The sequence below is a fragment of the Mauremys mutica genome, chromosome 2 (assembly GCF_020497125.1).
Source record: "Mauremys mutica isolate MM-2020 ecotype Southern chromosome 2, ASM2049712v1, whole genome shotgun sequence".
NCBI lineage: Eukaryota > Metazoa > Chordata > Testudines > Geoemydidae > Mauremys > Mauremys mutica.
This window is the reverse complement of record NC_059073.1, coordinates 118,359,443-118,385,302: the sequence shown is the minus strand read 5'-3', so window position 1 is coordinate 118,385,302 and position 25,860 is coordinate 118,359,443. Positions and strand designations below refer to the sequence as shown.

General features: G+C 41.7%; 1 long non-coding RNA gene across 1 annotated transcript in view; it reads left to right on the top strand.

Annotated features, from left to right (window-relative positions):
• The window catches only part of LOC123365272, a 151,106-nt gene that overhangs the window by 58,277 nt on the left and 66,969 nt on the right, over positions 1-25,860 (top strand). The window contains exon 2 of the long non-coding RNA XR_006577510.1: positions 11,107-11,172. This is a non-coding gene — a long non-coding RNA (uncharacterized LOC123365272). The remainder of the gene's footprint in view (positions 1-11,106; positions 11,173-25,860) is intronic.

Genomic DNA, 25,860 nt, shown 5'->3' with positions numbered 1-25,860 from the left:
TACTACTAGTAGTAGGGACCAGATTCAGTGCTGTCTAGGGGGCCCTTTTAAATAAATAAATAAAGTGATTGGCTTAAAGCCCCCACCTAAAATGTTATCCATTCCCAGGATTAAGAAATGAAAATTTTAACACAAATCTAAATGTTAACAAGTGTTTCTTCCTTACTTGCAAGCAAATGTTTCTGGGAACATGAAACCACAAAGTCCATTTAACTGGGAAAAATCCATAACCACATATTGACAAAAATGATCAGAGCCTAAATAGTGTGCAAAAGGCATGGCCAACACCATAGTCCCAGTCAAGGGTGCAGGAACAATTTTTAATAGTGCAGGTGTGTAGCGGGGTGGTCACCCTGCTCCTGCCCTGAAGGGCTTAAAACAGCCCTGGAGAAGGCTGTGGCGGGGAACCAATAAGCCTGGGCTGATTGGAGAAGCAGCTGCAGCTGGGCCACGCCCCAACCAGGCCACAGCTGGCCCTATAAAGGGGCTGCTAGGCTGGAGCTCACAGAGTCTCTCTCCAGATGTTGAGAGGGATGGGCCTGGCTGCTAGGAGCTGAGCAGGGTACCTAGACTGGAGCCAGGCTGGGGAAAGGCCAGAGGGGCTGGGGAGCTCCGGCCTGGAAAACACCTAGGCTGCAGGCCTTGTTAAAGGCCACGAAGGTACTGGGGTTGCAGAGGGGCAGTCCAATGGTAGGCAAAGGCGTCAGGTCCAAACACTCCTCGCCGATGATGAGTGGCAATTACACTGAAGTCTGCCCCAGTGAGCGGGGGCTAGATGGTGACTGGCAGTAGCCAAAGACTGAGGTGAGCTGGGGACAGGGGGTTGGGGGTTCCCTGGGGAGGGGAGACCCTGAGAGACTGCAGGGGCAGAACCCTGGCAGAAGGGGCACTGGGGTCTGGGAGGGACATGGGGGGGCAGTGGAAAGGCGAGACACCGGCCTGCAGAGGGCGCTCCAAAGGCTGGACAAGGTAATTCCCTGGATGACCAACAGGAGGCGCCGCACCAGTGAGTCCTCACCTCGCTACAAGGTGCTAATGATGGAAACTATGGAAACCATGTATTTGGTGTTTGTTATTACTACTTCAAGCCAGGGGGTGTGGCAGCACCCCCTGCAAATCTATATCCAGCACCACTGGCCCCAGTTTTGTTTGGGTCCACAACTCTTATTTTTGAAACACCCACCCACATAAACCTAAATCTCACTCTCAAAACATAATGAGATTCAGTGATGGTCAAGTGGGCACCAGCAGATGGCTAACCTAAGTCTGTCCTCAGCAGTCCACTGAAGTTTACACCACTAGCTCTGACTTTGATCTGTAGATGCTAGGCTAGATTCTGTAAAGCAAGGTTAGCCATGTATGCTACTGCCAGGATGGGTTCTGTAAAACTGATTCCTTAAAGCCTGTTATTATCAGGTCCTGGCTCTGGCAGTTTAGCTACAGATGATTCTGGTTCTACAAAGTCAGCTCTATGAGCTCTGTTGCTATTAGGTCTGGCCCCACACTAGGTTCAGAAAGTCTGGGTAGAAAACCCAAAGCAAGGCCCTGGGATAGTATGCCTATCCTTTTCTACACAGTCTCTAATCTCACTAATAAACTCTTTCACCTTCTTGTTGAATATGGGGTTCCTACTCAATCAGAGGCCACTTCCTGTCAGCTCAGGGTGACCCACTTTCCACAGGCTATACTTTTCACAGGTGTGCCTCCTTGGACAAATACATTCACATATAATTTCCAGAACAAACAAATGCCAAACAATATAACATAAAACACTGGACAGAACTGAACTGGGGTGAAATTATAATATTTAAATTAAGATAACCAGAACTAGCATTTCCCCTTTCTCCTATACAGGGAGCAGAGAAGTTCTTTTCTCTTTAAGTCTTATGGCTCTGGAGCTTACACTTCTTTTTAGCAAGCAAAGATTTACTAAGGTCAGTAAAAGTAGCAGTATCAAGTTATGATGATAAAGCTATTACAGGCTATCTTTGAGGAAAGTAAATATCACTTCCTTTCCCCATTTTCACAGATGGGGAAACTGAGGCAAAGAGGGGCTTATGTCAGTTGCCCAAGGTCACACAGGACATCTGAGTCTTATGCTTGTGTTTTAGCTACATAGCTATCCTTTTCATCGCCTTGATGTTCTCTAATTCAAAGGCAGCCTGTTGTTTCTGCAGAGCATCACCACTAATTAGTCACATTATGGAGTTCTAGCTTCCACTTTAATAAGACTTCCACTAGAAGCATGCAGGCTGCTGTGCACACTAAAGCTACATGCAGCAGAGGGTGACTCTGGATAATTATTTTAAAATAATTTATATTGTTTTTTTCATTTAACAGAAGCATATAAGAAAATCTTCACAGGTCCTGTGCAAGAGCAGAATATTTACAGACTGTATAGGCATATTTCTCGTAAACAAATAACCAAAGAAAACTAATGATGACTAGGCTTTTCAGAAAGATGACAAGGGGAGAAGTCTGCCAAAGTAAATACACCAAAAAGTGCCCCTTAAAAATGACTCTGTCATTTCAGTTTACCTGTTCACTTGATGTGCGGGACCTGAAGGGCACTTGCTACGGGAAGTTAAATAGCTTTTAAAGTAGCTTGTTGTCTTACCAGAGTCTGTTAGCAAGACAAAGGTGTTTTTCCCAGTTATTTCCCCTCAGCACCATGTAAAACAAAGGAGTGGAATGTGGGACTGTTTAATGCATTGATTTAAAACTTTCACTTCTCTGATTGGTGATTATTTATATTTTAGCAAGTCTTGGTTCCCTAGTCAACTGTAATTGCCATTTTGCAAAACAGAACATGCTCCTTTTAAACTTTGCAAATATGAAGGGGCAGAATTGGAAGCTCTGGATTTGCAAAACCTTTTTTAATCTGAGATGCAAAACGAGCTCAATCTAGTCCTAAGTGTTTAGTAATAAGTAATCTTTTTTATTAATTTCTTCACAAAAGGGGCAATATGGTCTCAGTTTGAAATCTAACTTGGCTCTTTCTTTGGACGCATACACACTTTTGGTTTTAACTGTATGAAATATTTATGAAAAATGATTTCCCCAATAGTATTCATGGCATCGTTAATCAAATGCTAGGTAATTTTTTGGCTTATGATGTCAACCATGTCCTGCCCAGGGATTTCTGCCTGGCAAAAAATCTTGTAGTTGTGTTTTATTTTTTCCGTCCTCATTTCCAGGATTCACTTTTTGAAATGATACCACAGGAACAAACTGATCAATCTGTACCAAGCCATATAACTAAGCCCTTTCTAGACAAGAGCACATTCAGCAACAGGTGCAGCTTTATTAATGTTGACCAGGGTTTAAGTGTCAGTGTAGAGACACCATGGGACATTTTGGGTACATCTATATTGCACACACTTTTTTGGTGGTGTGTAAAATACCTTACATTACATGCCTCCCTAGCATAAGTATAAATAGCAGTGTAGACACAGAGACACAATTTAGGCCAGCAGAGTAAAGATATGCCTGAACTCTGTGGGTTTGTACTCTATAGTGCTCTCTATGGGTATGTCTACACCAGGGGTCGGCAACCGGTGGCTCGCGGCTCGCCAGGGTAAGCACCCTGGCGGGCCGACCTGGTTTGTTTATCTGCCGCGTCGGCAAGTTCGGCCGGTCGCGGCTCCCACTGGCCGTGGTTTGCGGTCCCAGGCCAATGCGGGAGGCAGGAAGCCGCGGCCAGAACATCCCTTGGCTCGCGCCGCTTCCTGCCTCCCGCATTGGCCTGGGACCGCGAACCACGGCCAGTGGGAGCCGCGATTGGCCGAACTTGCCGACACGGCAGATAAACAAACCGGGCCGGCCCGCCAGGGTGCTTACCCTGGCGAGCCGCGAGCCACCGGTTGCTGACCCCTGGTCTACACTATGAAATTGGGTCGATTTAATAGAAGTCAATTTTTTAGAAATTGGTTTGATACAGTCGATTGTGTGTGTCCCCACTAAGCTCATTAAGTCGGCGGTGTGCGTCCACAGTACCGAGGCTAGCATTGACTTTCGGAGCATTGCACTGTGGTAGCTATCCCACAGTTCCTGCAGTCTCTGCCACCCATTGGAATTCTGAATTGAGCTCCCAATGCCTGATGGGGCAAAAACATTGTTGCGGGTGGTTCTGGGTACATGTCATCAGGCCCCCCTCCCTCCATGAAAGCAACAGCAAAAAAAAAATTTCTTGACTTTTTTCCTGGGTTATCCATGCAGACAACATACCATGGCAAGCATGGAGTCTGCTCAGCTCACTGTCACCGTATGTCTCCTGGGTGCTGCTGGCAGATGTGGTCCTGCCGTGCTACACAGCAGCATCCCCTTGCCTTGCCTTGCCGATGGCAGACGGTGCAATACGACTGCTAGCCGTTGTCGTCGTCCCATGGGTGGTCCTGCCTGACCTCAGTTAGATTGGTCTGGGGCACCTGGGCAGACATGGGTGCTCCTGGCCAGTCTTGGTGAGGTCGGTTGGGGGTGCCTGGACAAAAATGGGAATGACTCCAGGTCATTCTCTTCTTTAAGTTTCATCTAATGGAGATTCAGTCCTGCCTGGAATATCATGCCAGCTGGAGGCTTCTGCCTCAGGCTGCTCTCCCAGTTGGCAGCACCGTGCAGTCACACCTACCCCAGCCTACCCCTTGCACCCATGGCTTATGAAGCCTGGACAGTGGTAAGGAGCAGTTCAACTATAGGCTGAGCAAGTGCATAATGGTGGTAGAATGTGCCTTTGGATATGCCAGAGAGCTTTTAAACAGTTTACTGACTTAGTTAGATCTCAGCGAAACCAATATTCCCATCGTTATTACTGCTTGCTGTGTGCTCCACAATATCTGTGAGAGTAAAGGGGAGACATTTATGGTGGGGTGGGACGTTGAGGCAAATCGCCTGGCTACTGATTACACACAGCCAGACACCAGGGGGGTTAGAAGAGCACAGCAGGGTGCGCTGTGCATCAGAGAAGTTTTGAAAACCAGTTTCATCACTGGCCAGGCTACGGTGTGAAAGTTCAGCTTGTTTCTCCTTGATGAAAACCCACCCCCTTGGTTCACTCTACTTCCGCGTAAGCCAACCACCCTCCCCTCCCCACTTTGATCTTCGCTTGCAGAGGCAATAAAGTCATTGTTGTTTCAAATTCATGCATTCCTTATTAATTCGTCACACAAATGGGGGGATAACTGCCAAGGTAGCCCGGGAGGGGTGGGGGAAGAGGGAAGCACAGGGGTGGGGTAGTCGTAGGGCACCCCCTAGAATGGCATGCAGCTCATCATAGAAGCGGCATGTCTGGGGCTCTGACCCGGGGTGGCTGTTTGCCTCTCTGGTTCTTTGGTAGGCTTCATGCAGCACTGCTGTGGGTCCCTGTTATAACCTTTGTCCTTCATGCCCTTGGAGGTTTTTTCAAATACTCTGGCATTTCGTCTTTTGGAACGGAGTTCGGATAGCACAGATTCGTCTCCCCATACAGCGCTCAGATGCAGTACCTCCCATTTGGTCCATGCTGGAGTTCTTTTGCGATTCTGGGACTCCATGGTCACCTGTGCTGATCAGCTCGCCATGCTGGCCAAACAGGAAATGAAATTCAAAAGTTCGCAGGGCTTTTCCTGTCTACCTGGCCCGTGCATTGGAGTTGAGAGTGCTGTCCAGAGCGGTCACAATCGAGCACTCTGGAATAGCTCCTGGAGGCCAATACCGTCGAATTGCATCCACACTACCTCAAAGTCGACCCAGCAGGGTTGATTTCAGCACTAATCCCCTCATTGGGGCGGAGTACAGAAATCGATTTTAAGAGCCCTTTAAGTCGACAAAAATGGCTTTGTCGTGTGGACGGGTGCAGGGTTAAATTTATCTAACGCTGCTAAATTCGACCTAAACTCATAGTGTAGACCAGGGCTATGTGCCTAAGCACTGTTTTCCCCGTCCACACTGCTCTATTTAACAGTGTAGTGTCCTGCTACATGCCTGAGCCATTCCCCACTGCCTCCTGTTTGGCAGAGTCAGTCACTGACATATGTAGCTACACACTTCAGTGTGGATGCACTGCTTTTCACTGTGGGGCATGTAGCTACACATGCCAGGCACCAATGTTGTGCAGTGTAGACATAGCTTTTGTCATCAATAGTGCAACTGCACTCATTACTGATAAAGCTACAGAATGAGCTGCTGTAGCCAGGACTTCAGAGCCTGAATTTGCATTTCACCAATTTTATTGGCTTTAGAAAAGACTGTGGCTCAAGTTAAGTTTAAATTCACAAACAAAAAGCTTTGTTTAATGTTAGTTAAGTTTGCTCTCATCAACAACCTAAACCATAAAAAAATAAGAAATACCATATCAAGGATTAAAAAGGTATTAAAGGATTGCAAAGTCAAGCAACCTCAAGTCAGGAAATGCTAGAGTGAATGTTAGCCATGCACTCTTAATTTGGCCCCTTTGTGTGTATGCATTATGATCACCATGATCGATTGGTCCATTCAGCCCTCACAGAGAGAGTGCCAATCACAACATGTCATTTGTGTTGCTCTAACCAGTCCTTCAGCCACCCGCTGGCCAGGTGGTCAGTGGAACTGGACATCTGATCAGCATAGCACACCACACCACAGAACCCCTGGGCGATCTGTCAGTCCTAGCCTCCCAAGTAGCTGGAATTACAGGTGCATGCCACTGCGCCTGACATGCATTATGATACAGCCTTTAATGACATGATTTTTTTTTCAGAGGACCCTTGCCTCATTCAGTGCACAACCTGGATCTGTTCTGGGGATGAACCAGGGTTTGGTAGTGAAGGAGGTTGTTGTCTGTAGGACCCCTGCCTCATTTGTTGCAGAAGTTGGAAGGTTTGTAGTGAATGCAGGAGGGGACTGCAGGAAGAGAAAGAATGGTCTCATGGTTAAGGCTTTTGAATGCCACGCTGGAGACTTGAATTCTAGCTCTGCCACTGAGTTCCTGTGTGATGCTGGGAAAGTCACTTACAACTGTCTTTTCAGCAGTAGTCACTTCTGCCTGTCATTAAAGGCTGTATCTTAATGCATATGCACAAGGGGAGGAGAGCTGAATTAATGTTGCATGGGCAACTTTCATTCTGGCATTTCCTAAATTTGTGAGTGCTTGACTTTTCAATTTTTTAATCCTTAACTTTGCATTTCCTATTTTTATGGCTTAGTTTATTGATAAGAACAGCCTTAGCTAACATTAAACAAAATATTTGTCTGGGGTTTTCCTTAGTTTTTGAATAGGAAAAAAAGTATTTTATATGTGTACTACTAAAATAATAAAACCATTATACATTTGTTGTCTTCATTGTATACTTTATTGCCATTACTATCTTTGTGAAGCTCCATATTTCACTACTCAGTATCATGTTGACCAATATATTGAAAGTAAGCAAATTAAACTATTCCAACAAAACATCTTATTTTTAATGCAACCTCAGTTTCCAAATTACATTTTTCAAATTACCAAATTACAATTTTTTAAAATTGTGCAATTAAGAACTCAATATATATCTTTCCTAATTTGTTTAGAAGGTAAATATTCGGAAAGCTGTAGCCTCTGATTTGTACATGAAAAGGAGCTGGAATTTTGTATCTTATTTTCATGTAACCCTTTCTGAAGAAAGTAACAATTATCCTTCAAAAAGAAACAATGTAACTTACTCTGGTACAAACCCAAAGGAGCACAGCAGGAAAGTTTAAAAACCTTGGACGTTTTCATTACAGGTCTACCTGTGACTCTTCTCTGTTAATAATGTTCTGGTCCTCTGAGGCAAATCAGTTATCAAAGCCAGCCATTGCCATGACACCCAGGGCAAGAGTGACTCTCCCCAAGTATGTAAATGAACTGAATGGAGTGAGTGATGAGTGGCTGATTGTCTCTGATGTCACAATGTTACTGCCCAGGCTGCAACAGGGGGCAGCAAATGTGCAGTGTGTGTGTGTGTGTGTGTGTGTGGTGGTGGGGAAACAGGCTTTTCTGGTGTTCTTGTTTTCCCAACTTTCATTATAAACCTCATACAAACACAAAATACACATTGGACATCCTCTCCCACCCCACATTAATTACCGGTAGTGGGTGAAATTTTGTTCACATTCCCCTTGGCACATTTACAAAAAAAGGTTCAGAAAAGAGGTCAGACACTGAAGTACAGACCCTGTAAAACAGAAAATTCTCACACCCTTAACTATTGTCTCACTACTGTGAGACTAGAATCAGCTTCCTGGAGTAGTCTGATCCTCACCTGGCCATCTGAGGATGTCAATGTCCTTACAAATCTTAATGAATATAGCTTCACAGTTTTCTTGTGAGGTAGCCACTCAGTGATGGGAGGGACACGTAAATACCTAGAGAGGCAAGTAGTAGTATTTTTACAGATGAAATATCTGTGGTACCAAAAGATTAATCAGTTGCCAATGTTTCCACAGGAAGCCTGTAGCAGAGTTGGTAATAGAACACAGGTATCCTGATTCTTAATCCTGTACCTTACCAACAACATTCATCGACTTCCTTATAGTGGGCATATCCCAGTGGACAATACTTTAAAAATGCAGCTTCCTGTGACTGTTATTGACCATTACTGTTCTATTCTGAGCTCATAAAATACTGTGACACTTGCTGTGAACCACACCACAATAATTGCACATTCTCATAGCATTTTCTGGCAAGTAGGAGAGGTCAGACAGACATTCTAGAAAAGACTGCAAAATGAATCCTGCTTTTACTGTGGGGGAATATAAGCCTCAAATCCATCAACATACTTCCATAGACTGGATTAGACATCCAGAAACAGCATGGTTTCTACTGGTCACTCCATTTCCAACCATCTTTCTGAGGGAGTCCTGTGTGCAGAAACTGTAAAGCTCTAGTCATACAATCAGTTCAAATATAGTTCTGGGACAGGACATTAGGTGTGGATGGAATACTCTGCCAATGCCATCAAGTTAAGGAGTACACAGTGACTGCATTTAACATACAGGGTGCCTGAACTTTTCGAAATAACTTGTAATTTTGCTGCAGTTTGTAGTCAAAACATGTATGACATGCTCTGCTGAGTTATGTAATTTGGTGACCTTTACCTCATTAATATCTGCCTGCATGCTGTACCTTCCAAAGACCAATCTCTGTATTTCAAAAGTTCATCCTGATGAACAAAGCTGTAGATACGTATTTATTTTAAAACAAACAAACAATCAGTCCTGGATGTTACAGCAGCTCATTTAGTTCTGCTTTCCAACTGGTTGTGTGCTGTGTCACACTGATCTAGGTTTGTCCTCTTATCAATTTTAAAGTTTTTGACATACTGCATTCAAGTTCACTCTGGATTAGCAGGAATTACAAACCCTAAACTTTTGATTATTAATGACACCTTTGTTCATTTGGTCCACAAACATGTACAAATGCACCATCTTGTTTAATAAAAGTCTCACTCCCATTGTATCACCTTCAGATTTATCCTTCCTCCCATCTAAAAATATACACACACACACACACACAGAGTCAGTAACGCTCATACACACACATCCATGCTAACATGACTCAATATCACTAACAATAACAGGAGCAGAACAATAACACTTGGGTCTCTAAGTGGATGTGGCATTGTTTAAGCCTGGGGCATACAAATTAATGCACCTACTAGCTGGTATAATTTGCCTGGTCAAATATCAAGACAATTCTTCCACCAGCTCCATCCTATGAAGGAAAAGAACTTTTGAAAACAGCCACTACTTTATTTTATTCACTGTGTCTGGAAGCACATCTCACACAGCTCTGCAGAGTGGAAAATATTTGTGTGTCAGTGGAGAGTACACAAAATAAAACACAAAACAAGGCATAGAAGCAATGACAGTAACTGTCAAGCATCAAGATTTCTCCTTCACTGTTTCCAAACATCCCGGTGAAAAAAGAAAAAAAGCACGCTGAGTAAACCTCAGCTGCTTGATGTAATAATTTGCTGCAGGCCCACAGAACAGCAGCTTTTTTATTGCAAAACTATTAGACAATTAGTACCACAACTGAAGTCAATGGGTTTTGGGCACCTAACGCCCTTAGGATCCTTTAAAAATCCCAACATGTGATCATGACTGATAGTCTACACATTTTCCCTGACCCAGTGAAAGGCATGAGGACACTGTAGCTGGCTAACCCTAAGCCTGCTCTCAGCTATAGTCATGTTGAGTCTTTTGCCCCTGGGTTCCCTTCAGGAGCCCCACTCCTGGGCCTACAGTTCACTTGAGGTGCTCCCAGGTGCTCCCAGGTCCTGCCACAGATTGCTGGTGAGAATCAGCCCTCCAGAGCCCCTTGCCCATAGTGTCAGGCTGCCCCAACCAAAGGGTGGGTGAAAGGTTGGCTGGATCCCTTTGCTACTGGAGCTCACTAGCTGTTCCTAGCAGCCTTCTCCTGGGCAAACTTCTCCCATTCTTCTTCTTGTATTTTATGGTGTAGCAGGTTCACATTCTGAGTCTGTAACCTCCAGGTGCTGGATTTCATGATGCATGGCTACAATCTCTCTTTTCCTAGTATTTTTTTTAATTGTAATATTGTTTCTTAATGGTGCCCCATTTTCCTGATGCTCTTAACAGATATTTTAGGGTAAACGTTGTCATTTTTAGATGCCTGAGTTTGTCATACAGAATCCCCTTCTCAATATTACTATTTACTCTCCTAGAGGATGTGATCAACCATTTCTTTGATGTTGCATGTTTCACATAGCCAATTGTTGCATTTATTAATTAAGGCCAAGCATTCCTATTTAAGGCACAGTGCCTGGCAAGTGTTTGGAACAGAGCTACCTCATTCTTTCTCTCAGGTTCTTGCAGTATGTCAGCATTTTTAATTCTAGGGCGTGCTTCCTGAAATCTTACCCCCTTTTTTCTTTTGGTCATACTTCCTGCTACTCCTCTCTTAGTTAATTTTTAATTAGGTTTTTAAGCTCCTGTTTATTTAGAGGGATCTGTATGACAAGTTCTTCCTTCTCTACAGCATTTTTTGCTATTTTGTCTTCCACCTCATTTCCTGCTATCCCTACATGCACTGGGATCCATGCTATTTCAGTGTTTACTCCCATCTGTACCAATTCTGTTAGTAACAATATTTCATTAATTATATAATTTCAGGTATCTGAATTCTCATTTTTGATTGCCAGCAGTCCTGATAGTGAATCTGACAAGATCACAGTGAAGGTAGGTCACACATCCAGTATCAAATATAATGCCAACATTATCCCTGCTAGTTTGGCCATCATAACAGCTACAAAATTTGATAGATTAATGGATTTCCTTACTCTAAGTATTGGGAAACAGAATGTTGTCCCTACTCCCAGTTTTCTCATCTTTACATCCATCTGTAAATATATGGCAATGTTTTCTCCATTTATCACATATATAGCGATTTGCAATATTCGATACATCTAGCTCTCCTTCCCCTGCCTTTTAATTTCATTATATAGTTCCACATATATATTGGGCTGGGTTGTGTGTGTGATTTTCCGTCTATAATGCATTTTTCCATGGCTATGTATATTAATTTCTTATCAATCTTATTAACATGAGACATTTTTTGTCCCCTCTCCCCCCTGCATGTTGTTCACTGAATTCTCTGCATTCTTCATATATTTGTTTAGTGTTGCCATCTTCCCTATTTTCTATTACTTTTGCCCAAGAGGTTAAATGCAATAATTTCATTCTTAATGTTACAGGCATTTCACCAGCAGCTATCTGCATTTCACACACAAATCATGATGAGGGCACCATATGCAATTGACAATGCCTGGGCTTGGATGGAGTTGAGCTTCCTTAGGTTAGTTTTTGATGTGGAACTAAAAACCTGGCATCCTTACTCAAATGATTGGTCTGATTAATCTCTATAAAGCATTACCATTGATTTCTTATCCACACCCCAAGTGGTTAGACAAATACTTGTAAGTAGATTGGTTTTACCTTTACATTATCTACAATATTTTCAGTGTGATCCTTCCATGTTAGCTTGTGATTAAATGTCACACCCAGGAATTTGTACTTTTAACTATACTATTTTGCTGTCCATATAGAGACTGTTCACAATCTTTTTTTTTAAGTTTTCCTTTTAGTGAATATCATTCCTCAGTTTTGAGAATTGAAAATTCAAAGCCCCACATATTTCCTCATTCCACACTTTCCCTAAGTGTTTCATTAATTCACTTTTCAGCCTTGTTCAGCCAGCCAGTTCTCCTTATTGTAGCTTTCTACCCTTTTGTGTCTCCAGCACTTGTTTAAATCCACTCTGCCATTTTCAGAGGGTTTATATCCTCTATTTGCACATCCTCGACTAGTGTTTTCATTATTATAACAGTTACATTTTTCTCTTTACACTTTTCTGTCTTTCTGCCTACTGTTTCTTCTTGTAGCTCTGGCATGTCCCCTCTTTTCTTTTTCCTAACCTGCACTCTGTCTTCCCCTCTGCCAGCTCCTTCATCATTTTCTAGACTGGTTTCCAATATTCTCCATTAGATCCTTCATCTCTCCCAAACATATAGCGCAGCTGCCTCCAGCCTGAGCAACTCCCCCAACGTACTGCCCTTCTCTGTTCTGTGATCAGTTTCACCTTTTTGTGCTCTGCATGTTCTGCAGGCATGCCTAACTGTTGCTGCTTGGGTGCAGGAATGCTTGTTAGCCTTTTTATCTGTGAGATGGGGGAAGGGACAAAACCCTAATTTTACACTTGTTTCTCAGAAAGGGGAAATATATTTTAATGACATTGGGCCAGATCCTGATGTCTTTAGTCCGTTTCTACTTTGACCTTATTCAGTTAATATCTGACAGAAGTCAATGAGAGTTTGCCTGAGTAAACACTGAGGGTGTGATTTTTCAGATATGTCAAGCCCCTACAACTCCAGCAGAAATCAGTGGATGATGCAAGTTCTCATTACGTTGGAAAATCAGGCACTGAGGAAAAACTGAGTAGGATCCGTTATTATCAGTATCATATCTTTCTTTTTTCATTGCTTACCCCTAAACAAATTTCTTCCCTTCTTTGTTCAAACAGAGATCTTCCAGGAACCTCCCCTGTTCCTAAATACGTTCCCTTCACTAAGAGAGCAGGAGAGCAATTTATTTCATGAAGACACTTTAAATTTGGCCAAGACATATTTTTGTAGCTTTAATACTCTTTCCTTTGTGGAAAATCCCTCTTTTCCAGGATGCTGTTTTACCACAAATATCTAAAATAGAGGTTTTAAAATTATAGTAGTAGTGTGTGCTAAAAAGAGCACGGAACTTTCTGGAAAATACCTGATATGTGGGGATGGCTGGTGTTATATATCCTGTTTGATTTTCAGATTCAGCTGGATCATAGAACATCAGGGTTGGAAGGAGATTATCTAGTCCAACCCCCTGCTCAAAGCAGGACCAATCCCCCGACAGATTTTTGCCCCAGATCCCTATATGGCCCCTTCAAGGATTGAACTCATAATCCCAAGTTTAGCAGGCCAATGCTCAAACCACTGAGGTAACCCTCTCTCCGTCACTGCTTGCTATCAACAAACTACCTCACAGCCAGCTCAGCACTCCATTGTTTTGGCTTTATCTATAACCCAGGTGGAACTAGCTCTCTTTAAAATTTTGTTTTTCAAATATCTCTATAAATAAATATCATTCCTGACCAATAATCATTATTTGTATTATAGTACTGCCTCAGGGCCCCAGCTAAGATCAGGGCTCCATTGTGCTATGGCAGACACACAGTCCTTGCCTAGAAGAGCTTACAATCTAAGTGGACAAGACAGACAAGGGGTGGGAGGGTAAACAGGCACAAAGAGGTGACGTGATTTGCCCAAGGTCACACAGCAGGTCAGAGGAAGACAAGAATAGAACTGATCTTTTGATCACAGCCATGCCTTCCAGACTAGCATGTTTGTGGATGGTGAGTATAACTGGAAAGAGGGGTCCAGGTTTCAGGAAGCACCTCATTGGTGTGGCACCAGAGGGCTCAGAACGCAAGCTGAGTCCAGATTGAGACCTGTCAAACTCTGGAGCTACAGTGAGTAGTACTAGCCACTCAGCATACTTAATCTGTTTCATTCGTGTTTGCCTGCCTACTGCAGTAAAGCAACACTTCTGCCTCTCTGCTATTCTAGTCTTTGGCCTTTCTCAGATAGATATTAACAATGAACAATCTGTGGGAGATCGTGTGACATTCCTTAATGTTCACTGGGGAACTCAAAAGAATTGGTTGACCCCATTTCAAATTCGTTAAACTTGACTGACTTGAACTAAGATCAGCTTTCATCTTCTGCCCCTTATAGATTATAATATCTATTGAATAAAATAGATGAATGTGGATAGATGCCACACGTGCTATTATGAAACTTCTACACAGGATAATTAATTACAAAAAAGGCATGTTACATTAAGCCTATATGAAATAAGAACTTGAAACTGTGATCTGAAAACATCTTCTCTCCTTTGCCTGTATCTCTTAATTTCTCTTTTCCCTATTTTTTTTAACTCTGTAGAGCATTTCAGTATACAGTTCATATAAAAGATGTTATGTAAAGGAAAATTGTGTTCTCTTTTTACAGTAATTCTAGTTTGAGTACATATTGCGAGTGAGTGCTCAGCACTTTTGAAAATCAGGCCACTTATTTAGATACCTAAATATGGATTATCAGAGGAGCCTGTGTTTAGGTGTCTATTCTTGAAAATCTTGGCCTAGATTTTCACGAGGAAATTCAGAGACACCTGTCACACAGAGGCACAGACCAGCAGGGGTGGGTTTTAGTGGCATTTAAGGCAAGTGCATGTGACATTGTGTTCAAAGCCAAATTGATGGGGGAAGAGGGCCTACCTCTTCTTTCTTCCCATCCTCACACTTCTCTTTCATTCCCTACCAGTCTCCTTCTGTGGAAATCACGGTACATTGTAGTCAAAGCTGGGATGGGAGTTAACAGTACTCTTTCTCACACACCCTCCTTCGTTCTCTCCCCTTGTTCATTCATTTTCTGTCGCATGAGTCATGAATGAATGACTCATCACTCAACACACCTTGGCCTTGGCATGGAAAGCTTGTGCTGTGTACATGGTTCCTTAGGGACTATTAATAGGAGGCAGCAGAGCAGAGCACCCAGACTGCTCTAACCTACACAGGGCTGTGGGCATCACAGATCTGCCCTGAGAACAAGTGAGTCATAATTTGCTCCCTTGTCACCTACTTTCCTGTTGCCAACCCCACTTCTGCTGTAGCAAGTTGAAAGTTGGCAAAGCATATGTAGGCCCACATTTTTTAAATTTCTTTGACTATTAATAATTGTAACACACTCCTGTTATTTGCTAGTATGGTAAAAACATAATTGTCTTTTCGTTTTTTTTAAGAGCGTTATCTAGAAGCATTGAGTTGCATAGGGAGTAACATCCAGTAACTTGACGTTACATTGTAAATTAGAAAAACAGATGTATTGCTCCACACTGTTTCTCTAGATGAAGGAGGGAAATTTTATGTTCAAAATTTTTCTTGGTACATTTCTGACATATCTATGGCCAAAAAAAAAAAGGCAGATTTAAGAAAAATTAAATTTCATGAACATACAAAAATGTTACCATGGCTTGTTTTTATATTGTTGAAATGATAAAAAGAAAAACATTCTTACATGTTACCAGTGTCGGACTTATCTTACTGGTAAATAAAAAAAAAAGATAATTATTATTGTGATAATGTCTATGAGCTCCAGTCATGGACAAGAACCTCATTGTGCTAGGCCCTGAACAAGCAGAACACAAAGATGGTTCCTTCCCTCTAGAGCTTGCAATCTAAGTAAGTGAAATATGTGTTTATTTGTTTGGGCCATGTAGAATTTAAAATATCCTCAACTCTTCATTTCCTTATTTAATCAGTAAGTATGTTTAGCAGCCTTACCTGATTTCATCCTTCCAGCCCAAGCCCTTTGTATGTTTCATTCACCTGTTGCATCCTGGCTGACATGTATATTGTGAGCAATACGGGCAGGGGCTATTCTTCATTGTTTCTTGTCAATACTGGGGTTAGCACAGTGGAGCCCTGATCCTTGACTTGGGTTCTTAGGTGCTATCCTAATAGAATAATGCAATAAATAACAATAACCATACATTAAGTTGGGGTGCGGAAGGCTGGAACAGAAATAGCCCTGAGACACAGAATTCAGAACTGGAAACTGGAAAAAACACAAAAAACAAAACCTTCCACAAAATGCAAGAGAGTTTGGATGCAATATTGGGCCCATATCTGTTTATAACCAATCAGATTATTTTAATGATTTTTAGTGTTAACTAGTGATCTATTAGTAAACAAAAAACTTAGTGGACCTATGCAGATATGCAGGATAAATGAATCATTATCTCATCTCTCACTATTCTATTAGGCTCATCAGCATAAAAGTGATATCTGTTTTTAAGTGTTGCCAAGGAAGGTCCTAGGGTGAAAGAGCTCTTTGATCATTTGAAACTTCCCCCTCAAAACCTAGTCCAATTCACCTTGCTTTCTGAAGCCACAAATTACTCTATGGCATGAAATTTAAGGCTGGAGCTTGAAATGTTGATAAAGATCTCCCAGTGAAATCACCCAAACATTGTTCATAACATCATGTATGATATAGTGACATGCACTATGTTTCACTGGCACTGAGATTGAAAATGGAAATGTTAAGTATAAATCTTTATGGAAGTTTCAGTAATTTTTAATAATTTGTTCTTTTGTGGCATGCATATGTGAATGATATATTTGTCCTAGAGCAATACGAATTCATTTCCCCACGTCTATAATATCTGCAGTAAGCTAAATTAAAAATACATTTGTACTTGTACAGTTAAATGATCATATTTAATGAAATGTTGGAGATGAATCTTAGCAAATAGTCAGGAAATTATTTCAGAAACAGCAGCATTTCATTACTGGCAGTCAGGGAAAATCAAAGAGATTAAACAAATGGTTTAGAACTTCAACATATTGTGGGGTAAAATTCTCTGGAAGGAGGGTCAGATGACTGTCAGATCTCTGCTGTTATTCATCTGAGAACTGGGAAGCTGTTTTAGAATGTGAGGTTAGCATGATTAATTCCCGTTCACAAAAGCAAGGAAACCCTGTTGATACCCAGTAATGGTTGGGAGTGTTATACATAGAGCTGGGAGAAATTTTTGATTGAAACTTTTTTTTCAATGAAAAATGCAGATTTGGTGACACCAAAACATTTAGTTTCAGTCAGAAAAAATGCTAAAAAATTTCTGACAAATCAAAACATTTGATTTGGACATTTTTTAAACAAAATTCTAATTTTTTTTGTTTAAAACAACTTTTCGTTTAAAAACTTCCTTTAATTTTATTTAAAAAAAATATAAAACATTTTAAATGTGGTTGAAATCAAAACTAAATGTTTCTGTTTTGTTGCAACAAAATGTTCTGTTCAACTTCTCTAATGGAGTCACATCTCCTCCAGACTACAGCACGACAAATGCTTCTGCCTCAGTTTCTTCTTGCTCAGGCTGTAATCAAGAGCACAGTGTCTCTGAATGTTCAATTCAAAGGCCTGCCTCTGGGCAGAATTTATTTCTGTACACAGAGAGTAGCCTGCAAGAACTTCATGATAAAGCCATTCTCCCAAATCCTGAAGTAATACAAGTACAGTCTCAACAGTTTTTCATGGTGCTTCCAGGGACATCATTTCCAGGTCACCCACCCAAGAGTCGCTGTTCACAGTTCCTTTGTTCCTATGCCAGGGCCCTGCTCTCCAGGCCATCCATTGCATTACCAGAGTAGCTTCACTCCCATGACTCTGCCACCACAGCCCCCAAGGCAGGTCTCCTATCAGAGAGCTCCTTGCAGAGTTTCATTCTCCAGGCGTCTTTGCCTCCAAGTTCCACCAAAGCTCAGGATATGTTTCTGCTGAGTCCACCCTCTTGTTTCTGGGCATGGCTCCCCCTGAGCAAGTGGTTCTTCCCCTTTGTCCAGCAGTCTCTGCACAAGCCTTCTTCAGCTGATGTTCTGGTCTCATTACTTATAGCTCTTTCCCTTCAGGCAGTTCATCCTCCCTTCCATACTCTCTCCCTAGGCTTAGATGGCTCTCAGACCCAAATGGGAAGCAGCTGACTAACCACAGGAACACTCACCTCTTTCCTCATTAGAGGGGCCAGTCACCCTGTGACAGACCCAAAACAACTCCCTCTGCACCCACTCCCAATTGCCAGTGAACTGAAACATCCGTTATTCACCCAGCTCAGCAACTGGGAGAAGAAAGCATGCTTTTTGATAGATAACCCTCCAGCTGCTTAAGCAGCTGTGAAGATAGGCCTCAAAAGGAGTCCTTGTCCAGTAGGAATGGAAGCTATAGTGGGGACTGAGTGTAGATCAGTGTAAACATAAGAAAAATGGTCAGAGAAAGCGGGGCCTGAGAAAATGAACAAGAAGGGAGACATGGAGGACTCCTTACAGGCAAAAAAATGAAGAGCAGATTGTTTCTGCCATGAAATTTCTGTAAAGAAGGAAATGAAAGGTGAAGCTTGGTCTTTGGCCATATTTTTATAGGTATTATGTATTTGATTTTAATGCCAGTTAGGCAACTAGATGCTTCTGAAAAGCCCAGTTGGCAACTCTTTATATTTTCAGGCACCTAAATACCTTAAAAAAAATCTAGCTCTATTCTGAACTGTAAAATGGGGATATGAATGTTCCCTTTCTTCCACACTTTCTCTCTTTTGACTCTTTAAATTGTAAGCTCTTTGGGACAGGGATTGTTCTTACAATTCATGTATACCATGCCTAAACAATAAAGCCCCTGATAGGCCCTAAGTGCTACTGTAATACAAATAATGATAAGTGAATAAAAGATTTTGACCAACTTTTCTTTAGTTCTTTCACTGATCCTCAGGGAATCATGAATCCCTCAGAATTTTACAATTTGATTTTAAAGCAAAGAAACAGACTTGATGAAAGCTATAGAAATTACACAGAAGATGCTGATTTTGTGGATTCTGGAGATATAAAAATGAAACAAGATGTAGTGATGAAGCATCTTTCTGGACATGCATACCTTATCACAAGAAAAACAGCCTGAATATTCTCAAAGGTTGAGTGCTGATCTTCTTGGGATATCAAGAAGTGCCTTTATTTTCTTTTAAAGATCAGCCTTTGTTAATCTTTTAGCAATACGAAAGCAGCTAGAAATAATGATATTACCCAAAAGATAAAAAAAAATTACTACAAACAGAAAGCGTTAATATACATAAATAATAGCACACAGATAACAGGGAACTATAAAGACATGCGAAGTCCCCTCTGCCCAAGCATGCATGCACATGAAAAGATTTTTTTTTCTTCGTTAGCTGAATCCTTCTATCTTCTTCACCCCAACTCAGACAAAATCACGATAAAAGAGATGGGCTTCTTGTGCCTCGTTTTTGCTTACACCTCTGAGTTTTTAAAATTAGGTGTATTTTAAAAATTAAGAAAGGAAATCATATAAATAGAATGTCATATTTGTATACATATGCACTCATATTATACGTAACTCTGCTTTTGAATGCACGCATATGCGCGTGTACACACACACAGGAATTTGCACGAGAATCTGATTCACAGGAAAAAAACTTACTGGATTAGTTTACTAATTAATCAAGTGCACTAAAGCAACTGAATTATCTGAACAACACTCCATAGAGCAACTCAGATCATGCATAGCAAATTGAATCAAGGAAAAGCAGCTGAGGTGCATTAGCTTTGAATTTGGCCAATGTCAATCATATTTGTTTAAGAAGGTCCTTTTCAACTTTAATCATAAATGTTAAAAACAGACATGGAATCTGTGTAAATATGCACCTATTTTTGATGGCCAGCGTACTTGCCTGCTGAATTAACCTTCAAGGAACTGAAAATGTACTCGACACAGATTTCTAAATAGATGCTTCTTTGGGTAGACATCCCTCTTTTCTGATTTTAAATGCAAAATTTGATTTATTTTCTTTATTTTTGCTTGTTGGACGAAGTTTTATATAGTCAGACCCAGAGCTGTCCTTAGTGGCACATCTTGAGATATGCTCTCTATATCTTTGGGAATTAGGTATTGGGAGGGTAAGCAGAGGGGGGTACCAGAAATGGTTTAGGCTACAGCTGCAAAATTCAGTATACCCTGATCCTGTCTCATGTTACCACATTATGATACAGAGCCTGCACACTAGGAGTTTTTGTGGCAGGTGACAAGAGAGGACTGGCTATACAGCGTAGTTTTCTCCTGCTCCTGAGGAAATGCTACTAGATAAAAATAAGTTCAAATTGGAAGGTAGCAGCAGCAGCCTAAGTTGTGTTCTCTAGGACAAAAAGGAGGTTGTGCATTGGAGAAACCATTTTATAGCAGCATCACAAGGTTTCATCCCAATCTCACCAGACTGGAGGGAATCAAGACACTTGTTAATGTTTTGAAGTTTGCTTTAAATCACACAACAGAAGAATTCATTCAGTTAGTTTAGGATTTCGCCCTCATGAACTTCAGCCCCACAATAGCGTTGAAAAACAGCTGAGCAATCCTAGAGTGGGTTTTACATCCTTGGTAGGCTGCATCTGTGTGTCTACATACCGGGCTTGCATTTTATAGAGACTGTAATGAATGATTCTTTCTCAAATTTGATTCTGTAAAAAGCTACTTGGATGCTCCAAGTAATCTTTTTTATTCTTCATCTTAGTTTACTCTTAAGGGTTTTTTGTTCCATCTTTTACGGCTGTCCTAATGTACACAAATCACTTTTAGAGATAGTGTCATGTGTATGAAGGGAGCAATTTATCAATACGGATGCCTCTTTGATGAAGGATGGTTTGTCTTTACAAGGCTGGACAGCCCCAACTGAATTTCAATTTGCTATGGCATGCAAGGGATTTAGGGGATTATGGCTGGAGAGAGGTTTTAAGAATCAACCAGCTTATTATTGCAGAAGGAATATACAATTTTAAAACCTTGCTTGTCTTGACTTTTTTTTTAAACTGTAAGGAGAGAAGGGTGTATCAGTGAGAAAAGCAAGAAGCCACTTGATGAATTTCCAGCGATTAGTTTTTTATGCTTTCCAATCACATGCTGCCTAGTTTTGAATGTGACAAATATAAATTGTAGTGCCAGATCTGATTTACACCAGCTGAGGATCTGGCCTCTAGTGTTTTACTATTAGATACCAAAAAAAAAAAAAGCTGTAGAGGAAGGGGAGGAATCAAAAAATACAGTCCTGAACATTTATGCAAATGAAAAGGTGGCAGATTGCTACAAATAAATATAGTTTTGAACTTGGCATATAATTGGATGGTTAATGTAAGCAAATAACTAAAGAATAAAATTTCCTAAGGAAGGAAGATAAAATATGTATTAAATATCTCATTCACTTCTTCCTTGTTGAAATAAAAGAGCTGGAGGAGGCTCAAGAAATCTAGTGGCTCAAAGCTACGTTAGGTACCTTGTATGCCATAACATTCATTACTGATAATAACAAAATACTGCAAATCAATCACCATGAAGTCTAATATTAGAGTAGACAGCTGTATTCTTTCCTTCTGATCCCTATAAAGAGTTAAAATACTATGAGATTGATTTACTTCTCATGGACTCATAGACTTTAAGGTCAGAAGAGACCAGCATGATCTAGTCTGACCTCCTGCATATTGCAGACCACAGAACCTCACCCACCCACTCCTGTAATAGATGCCTGACATCCAGCTGAGTTCCTGAAGTGCTCAAATCATGGTTTAAAGACTTCTGCTTTACTCCAGTTTTACCCCAGCATCACTCCATTGCAATCAGTGACATCACACTTATGTGAAACTGGAATGATACAATGGTGAGTAAGGCTTATGAGTCCCCCCCCACAAGTCAGAACAGTGAAGACTTGGCATAACTTGAACTTCTTAGGGCCTGACCCAACTCCTGCTGAAGTCAATGGGATGCTTTCCATTTTCTTCAATAGGAATTGGGATAGGTCTATATAGAGGTGAGGGATAAGAGCGGCTCCTGGAAGTATCTTCAATGAGTAGTAGCTTCATTCTTTTTAAGTGAGTTTGGTTATAGTTTCTGACAATTGTGTAAACTGAAATCCTTCCTTAGTCCACAGAATAGGAACAGCACTGCAGGCTTCCTAATACTGCCCTGACATTGTGCTTCTACCCTAGACTGGAGCAACCACCTCAAGGCATGGGATAATAGTTAAAACTTCATAGCCATTCAGCCCTGGCCTCTCTGCTTAGAGTGTTAAAAAAGGTGTGTCATTAGTTTCACTTGTGATGGTAGTTTTTATGATTAGTACACCTGTTCACTAGGAACTGGATTGAGGCCTCTTGCTGGTTTGACTAAGGCAAATAAACAAGCATCAGATGGTAATCAAGTTTGGTCACAACCATCAAAACCAGTGACCCAGAGAAGAAACTGGTGACTTACATGATTCACACTAGTGATCTAGAAATGAAAGGCTCAGTTTCTCATTATCAATCTCCTGAGCCTGTCATTAGCTTCATTCTTATTAATTATAATCTTACAATTCAAATATATATTTTGGCCTCCAGTATTCATAAATGCTCCACACTTTTGCCACATCTAAATTTACAAAATATTCTGCTTCCTCCACACACCTGGAATCTCACATTTGCACACCTCTGTATTTTTAGGATGACAAACAAAGAATTAAATGCATGATGCATTTTCAAACAGATGCTAATTGGTAAGCTATGCCTGCAGTATCACTTGGCTAGTTCAACACCTTTGGGGAAACATGGGTAGAACTACATATCTAGTAGCACAAATGAAAATTCTAAATTCTATTTCTAGCTGGGCAACATGAGACAAATGGAAAAATGACTAAGAAAAATCTTATTTTCTATAATTATATAAAATTACAGCAGGAATGACAGTAATCTCCTAAAAACCTCTAGGGAGTTGGATTAGCAGAAGACATTTCTTAGATGAGGGTTGAAACTTCAGGGTTGAGATTCAGAATTAGACTAGTGGGCTAAAATAATTAACCCTTGGGAAGTCAGACTATGTAACGCAAAGGATATGTACCATTTATACATAAAATATGTTTATACTTTCTGGGCACAAGGTATGATTGACTTATTTGGTCAAGTTTTTGTTAGCTGGAGTTATGATGTTCCATTTAAGACTGTGTGGGTCACATGGCTTGTGAATTCCTGGAGGATCCTAAAACTCTGACCTGGCTAGCCAGCTCCTATAGCTCATGCCAAAAGTTATTAATATTGTTTTTAAAGGGAAAAAAATCCAGGAATTTAAATTTAATATCAGCTATGGCAAATATCCTGACTCACTTATAACTCCATCAAAGAAGTAAAGGTGGGTTATGAGAAACTATTGAAGTACCAGTATGTAAAATGACAACAAAGGGAATTCAGAAAATGAATGGATGAGGAAGTAGAGAGGGGGAAGGACGCAGAAAGAGAGTTTTCTCCCTCCTCTTTAGGCAGCAGGCCATAAGATCCCCTGATCTGGCTGGGAGAGAATTTCCCCAGTGCAGAAATTGACCAAGACTGCCTAGAAGGCCCACACCACAAGCGGATGTGACAGGGATAGTGTTGGGGGCTGGAGTGGACAGGGTAGGGGTGCAAGGGGATGGGCCCAGTGTGTAAGCTGCTATAGTGCTTCTGGGCAGTGCTGCTGCCCATAGGCTACTCAGCTTTGCGGAGCCATTTTGACCTTTGCAGCAGCCCAGCATTGTGAGGGCACAATGTTGGCTTAAAGCCCTCCTAGTCCCACATCCCTCTGGGCTGCAACTTTTGTGCCATGCCTCTCAGGCATATCACCAAATCTCACCCAGAGAGTTGATGCTGCTGGGATTCTGTGATTTGAATCAGTAGTGCTAGGAAGTCTAATTATTTACTTGTTGGGAAAGCTAGACAAGATGCTATGGCCCAAAGATAAAAATATTATCTGCTATTTCCTTAATCACAGCAATAGAATTTTTTTATTATATAAATATTTCCTTGAAAATAAAAATCTGCATGAATTATACCAGTCGGGGATTTCACACAAATGAATAACTCCAGTCCTAGTGGTAGCGTGTCTGGCTCTTGCTACATTGAAGATGAATATTGATAGGACTACATTCAATATAAGGAGGGATTTCTGAAAATAATTTTATTGCAGCAATATGCATTTTGTAAAGTCAGCTGCTGATTACTGACTCAGCTGATTCCACTGTTCATTCATCACATATGCACACATAAAGGTTGAACTGTTCTGTTTCAGGACTTCATCTAATATATGGCATAATTGGTCATGAACTAGTATTATTGTAGATAAAGGAAATTACATTTGATGGCTATGCACTGAAGTGGCTCCCTTTATGTAATACAAAGGCAGTGGAGATACAGATACATTTGGAGAAGTTAAGTCTCATGAATCAAGGAGACACAGCTGTGCCTTAAACTGTACCGTACTCTTTGTCCTGTAAATCAAGAATGACTTACTTGTTTGAAAATGCAGATCTTTATTTATTACTTGATTTCTTATTTGCCATGCATCAACAATATGCTTATTTGTTTGTAGAGCACTAAGGAAAAGGCCGTCTCCAAAATGCTTATTATCTAGCTCAGTCTATTTCCAGTCTTGCGTACTACTACATATAACACAATGATTCAGTGGAGCTGGTAGGGGAAGATATAAACTTACAACGCATAATACAATGGGGGGAAGGCAAGGTAAAGAGTGAAAATGTTCTGATTAATTTTAATTAGAAAGGTCAGGAGTCTCAGGACAACAGCTGCCTAACTATTATTAAATCTTCTCCTCTTTATCGTCATAGAGAGGACCTTCCTATTCATTGTACTCTTAGGTGGAGATTCTGCAAGGTCCTTAAGCAAATGGCTCTCTTTAAATAAATAAGGATTGTTATTAACTTCAGTTAGACTGTTTGCATACTTAACTCTAGGCACATAATTAACGGCCTTGCTGAACCAGGGCCTCAATCCTGATACACAATAACAAGATCAAGAGGTCCAGGTTCATAACTTGGTATCCCTTTGACATTAGTAGCATTATTTCTTCAAGGCTTAATCCTGTGCCCACTGCAGACAATGGCAAAGCTCCCATCCTTGAATGGTAGGATTAGGCCATCAGTCAGTAATGGACTCCTTTAATGTTTATCAACGGTATAATTTAGTGCAAAACAGTGCATTGCTTTATTCTTAAGGGTAAATGTTTGTGTGATCAGCACCTATTTATTTATGCTTCAGTAGCAGGGCCGGCTCCAGACCCCAGCGCGCCAAGCGCGCGCTTGGGGCAGCATTTTGCCGGGAGGGCGGCAGGCGGCTCCGGCGGACCTTCCGCAGTCATGCCTGTGGGAGGTCCACTGGAGCCGCGGGACCAGCGGACCTCCTGCAGGCACGTCTGCAAGAGGTCCCCCGGAGCCGCGGGACCGGCGACCGGCAGCGCGCCCCCTGCGGCATGCCGCCGTGCTTGGGGCGGCCAAATTCCTAGAGCCGCCCCTGTTCAGTAGCATGTTGATTGGTTATGTCATGGTTTTGTGATATACTTGGTGTGTCCATGTTATAGGAGGGAAAAATCCTGTTTGCTGAAGAAGGCATGTTCTCAGGGCTGGAGGCTGTGCACCCAGGGGCGGCTCTAGGCACCAGCAAAACAAGCTGCTGCCTAGGGCGGCAAAATATAGGGGGCGGCAAAAGGCTGCAGCCGGGCAGGGCCGCGCTACCGGCTCCGCTTGGGGGAGAGGGGAGGCCCCTTACCGGTAGCGCGGCCCCGCCTGGCTGCAGAAGACGGGCCGCTCCTCCTCCGCTCCTTCCCCGGGTCCTAAACAGCCCGGCAGCAGCTTGGCTGGGGGGGGCGGCGCTGAGCTCCGCCCCGCTCAGAGCTGCGTGGTCAGGGGGCGGGGCTACAA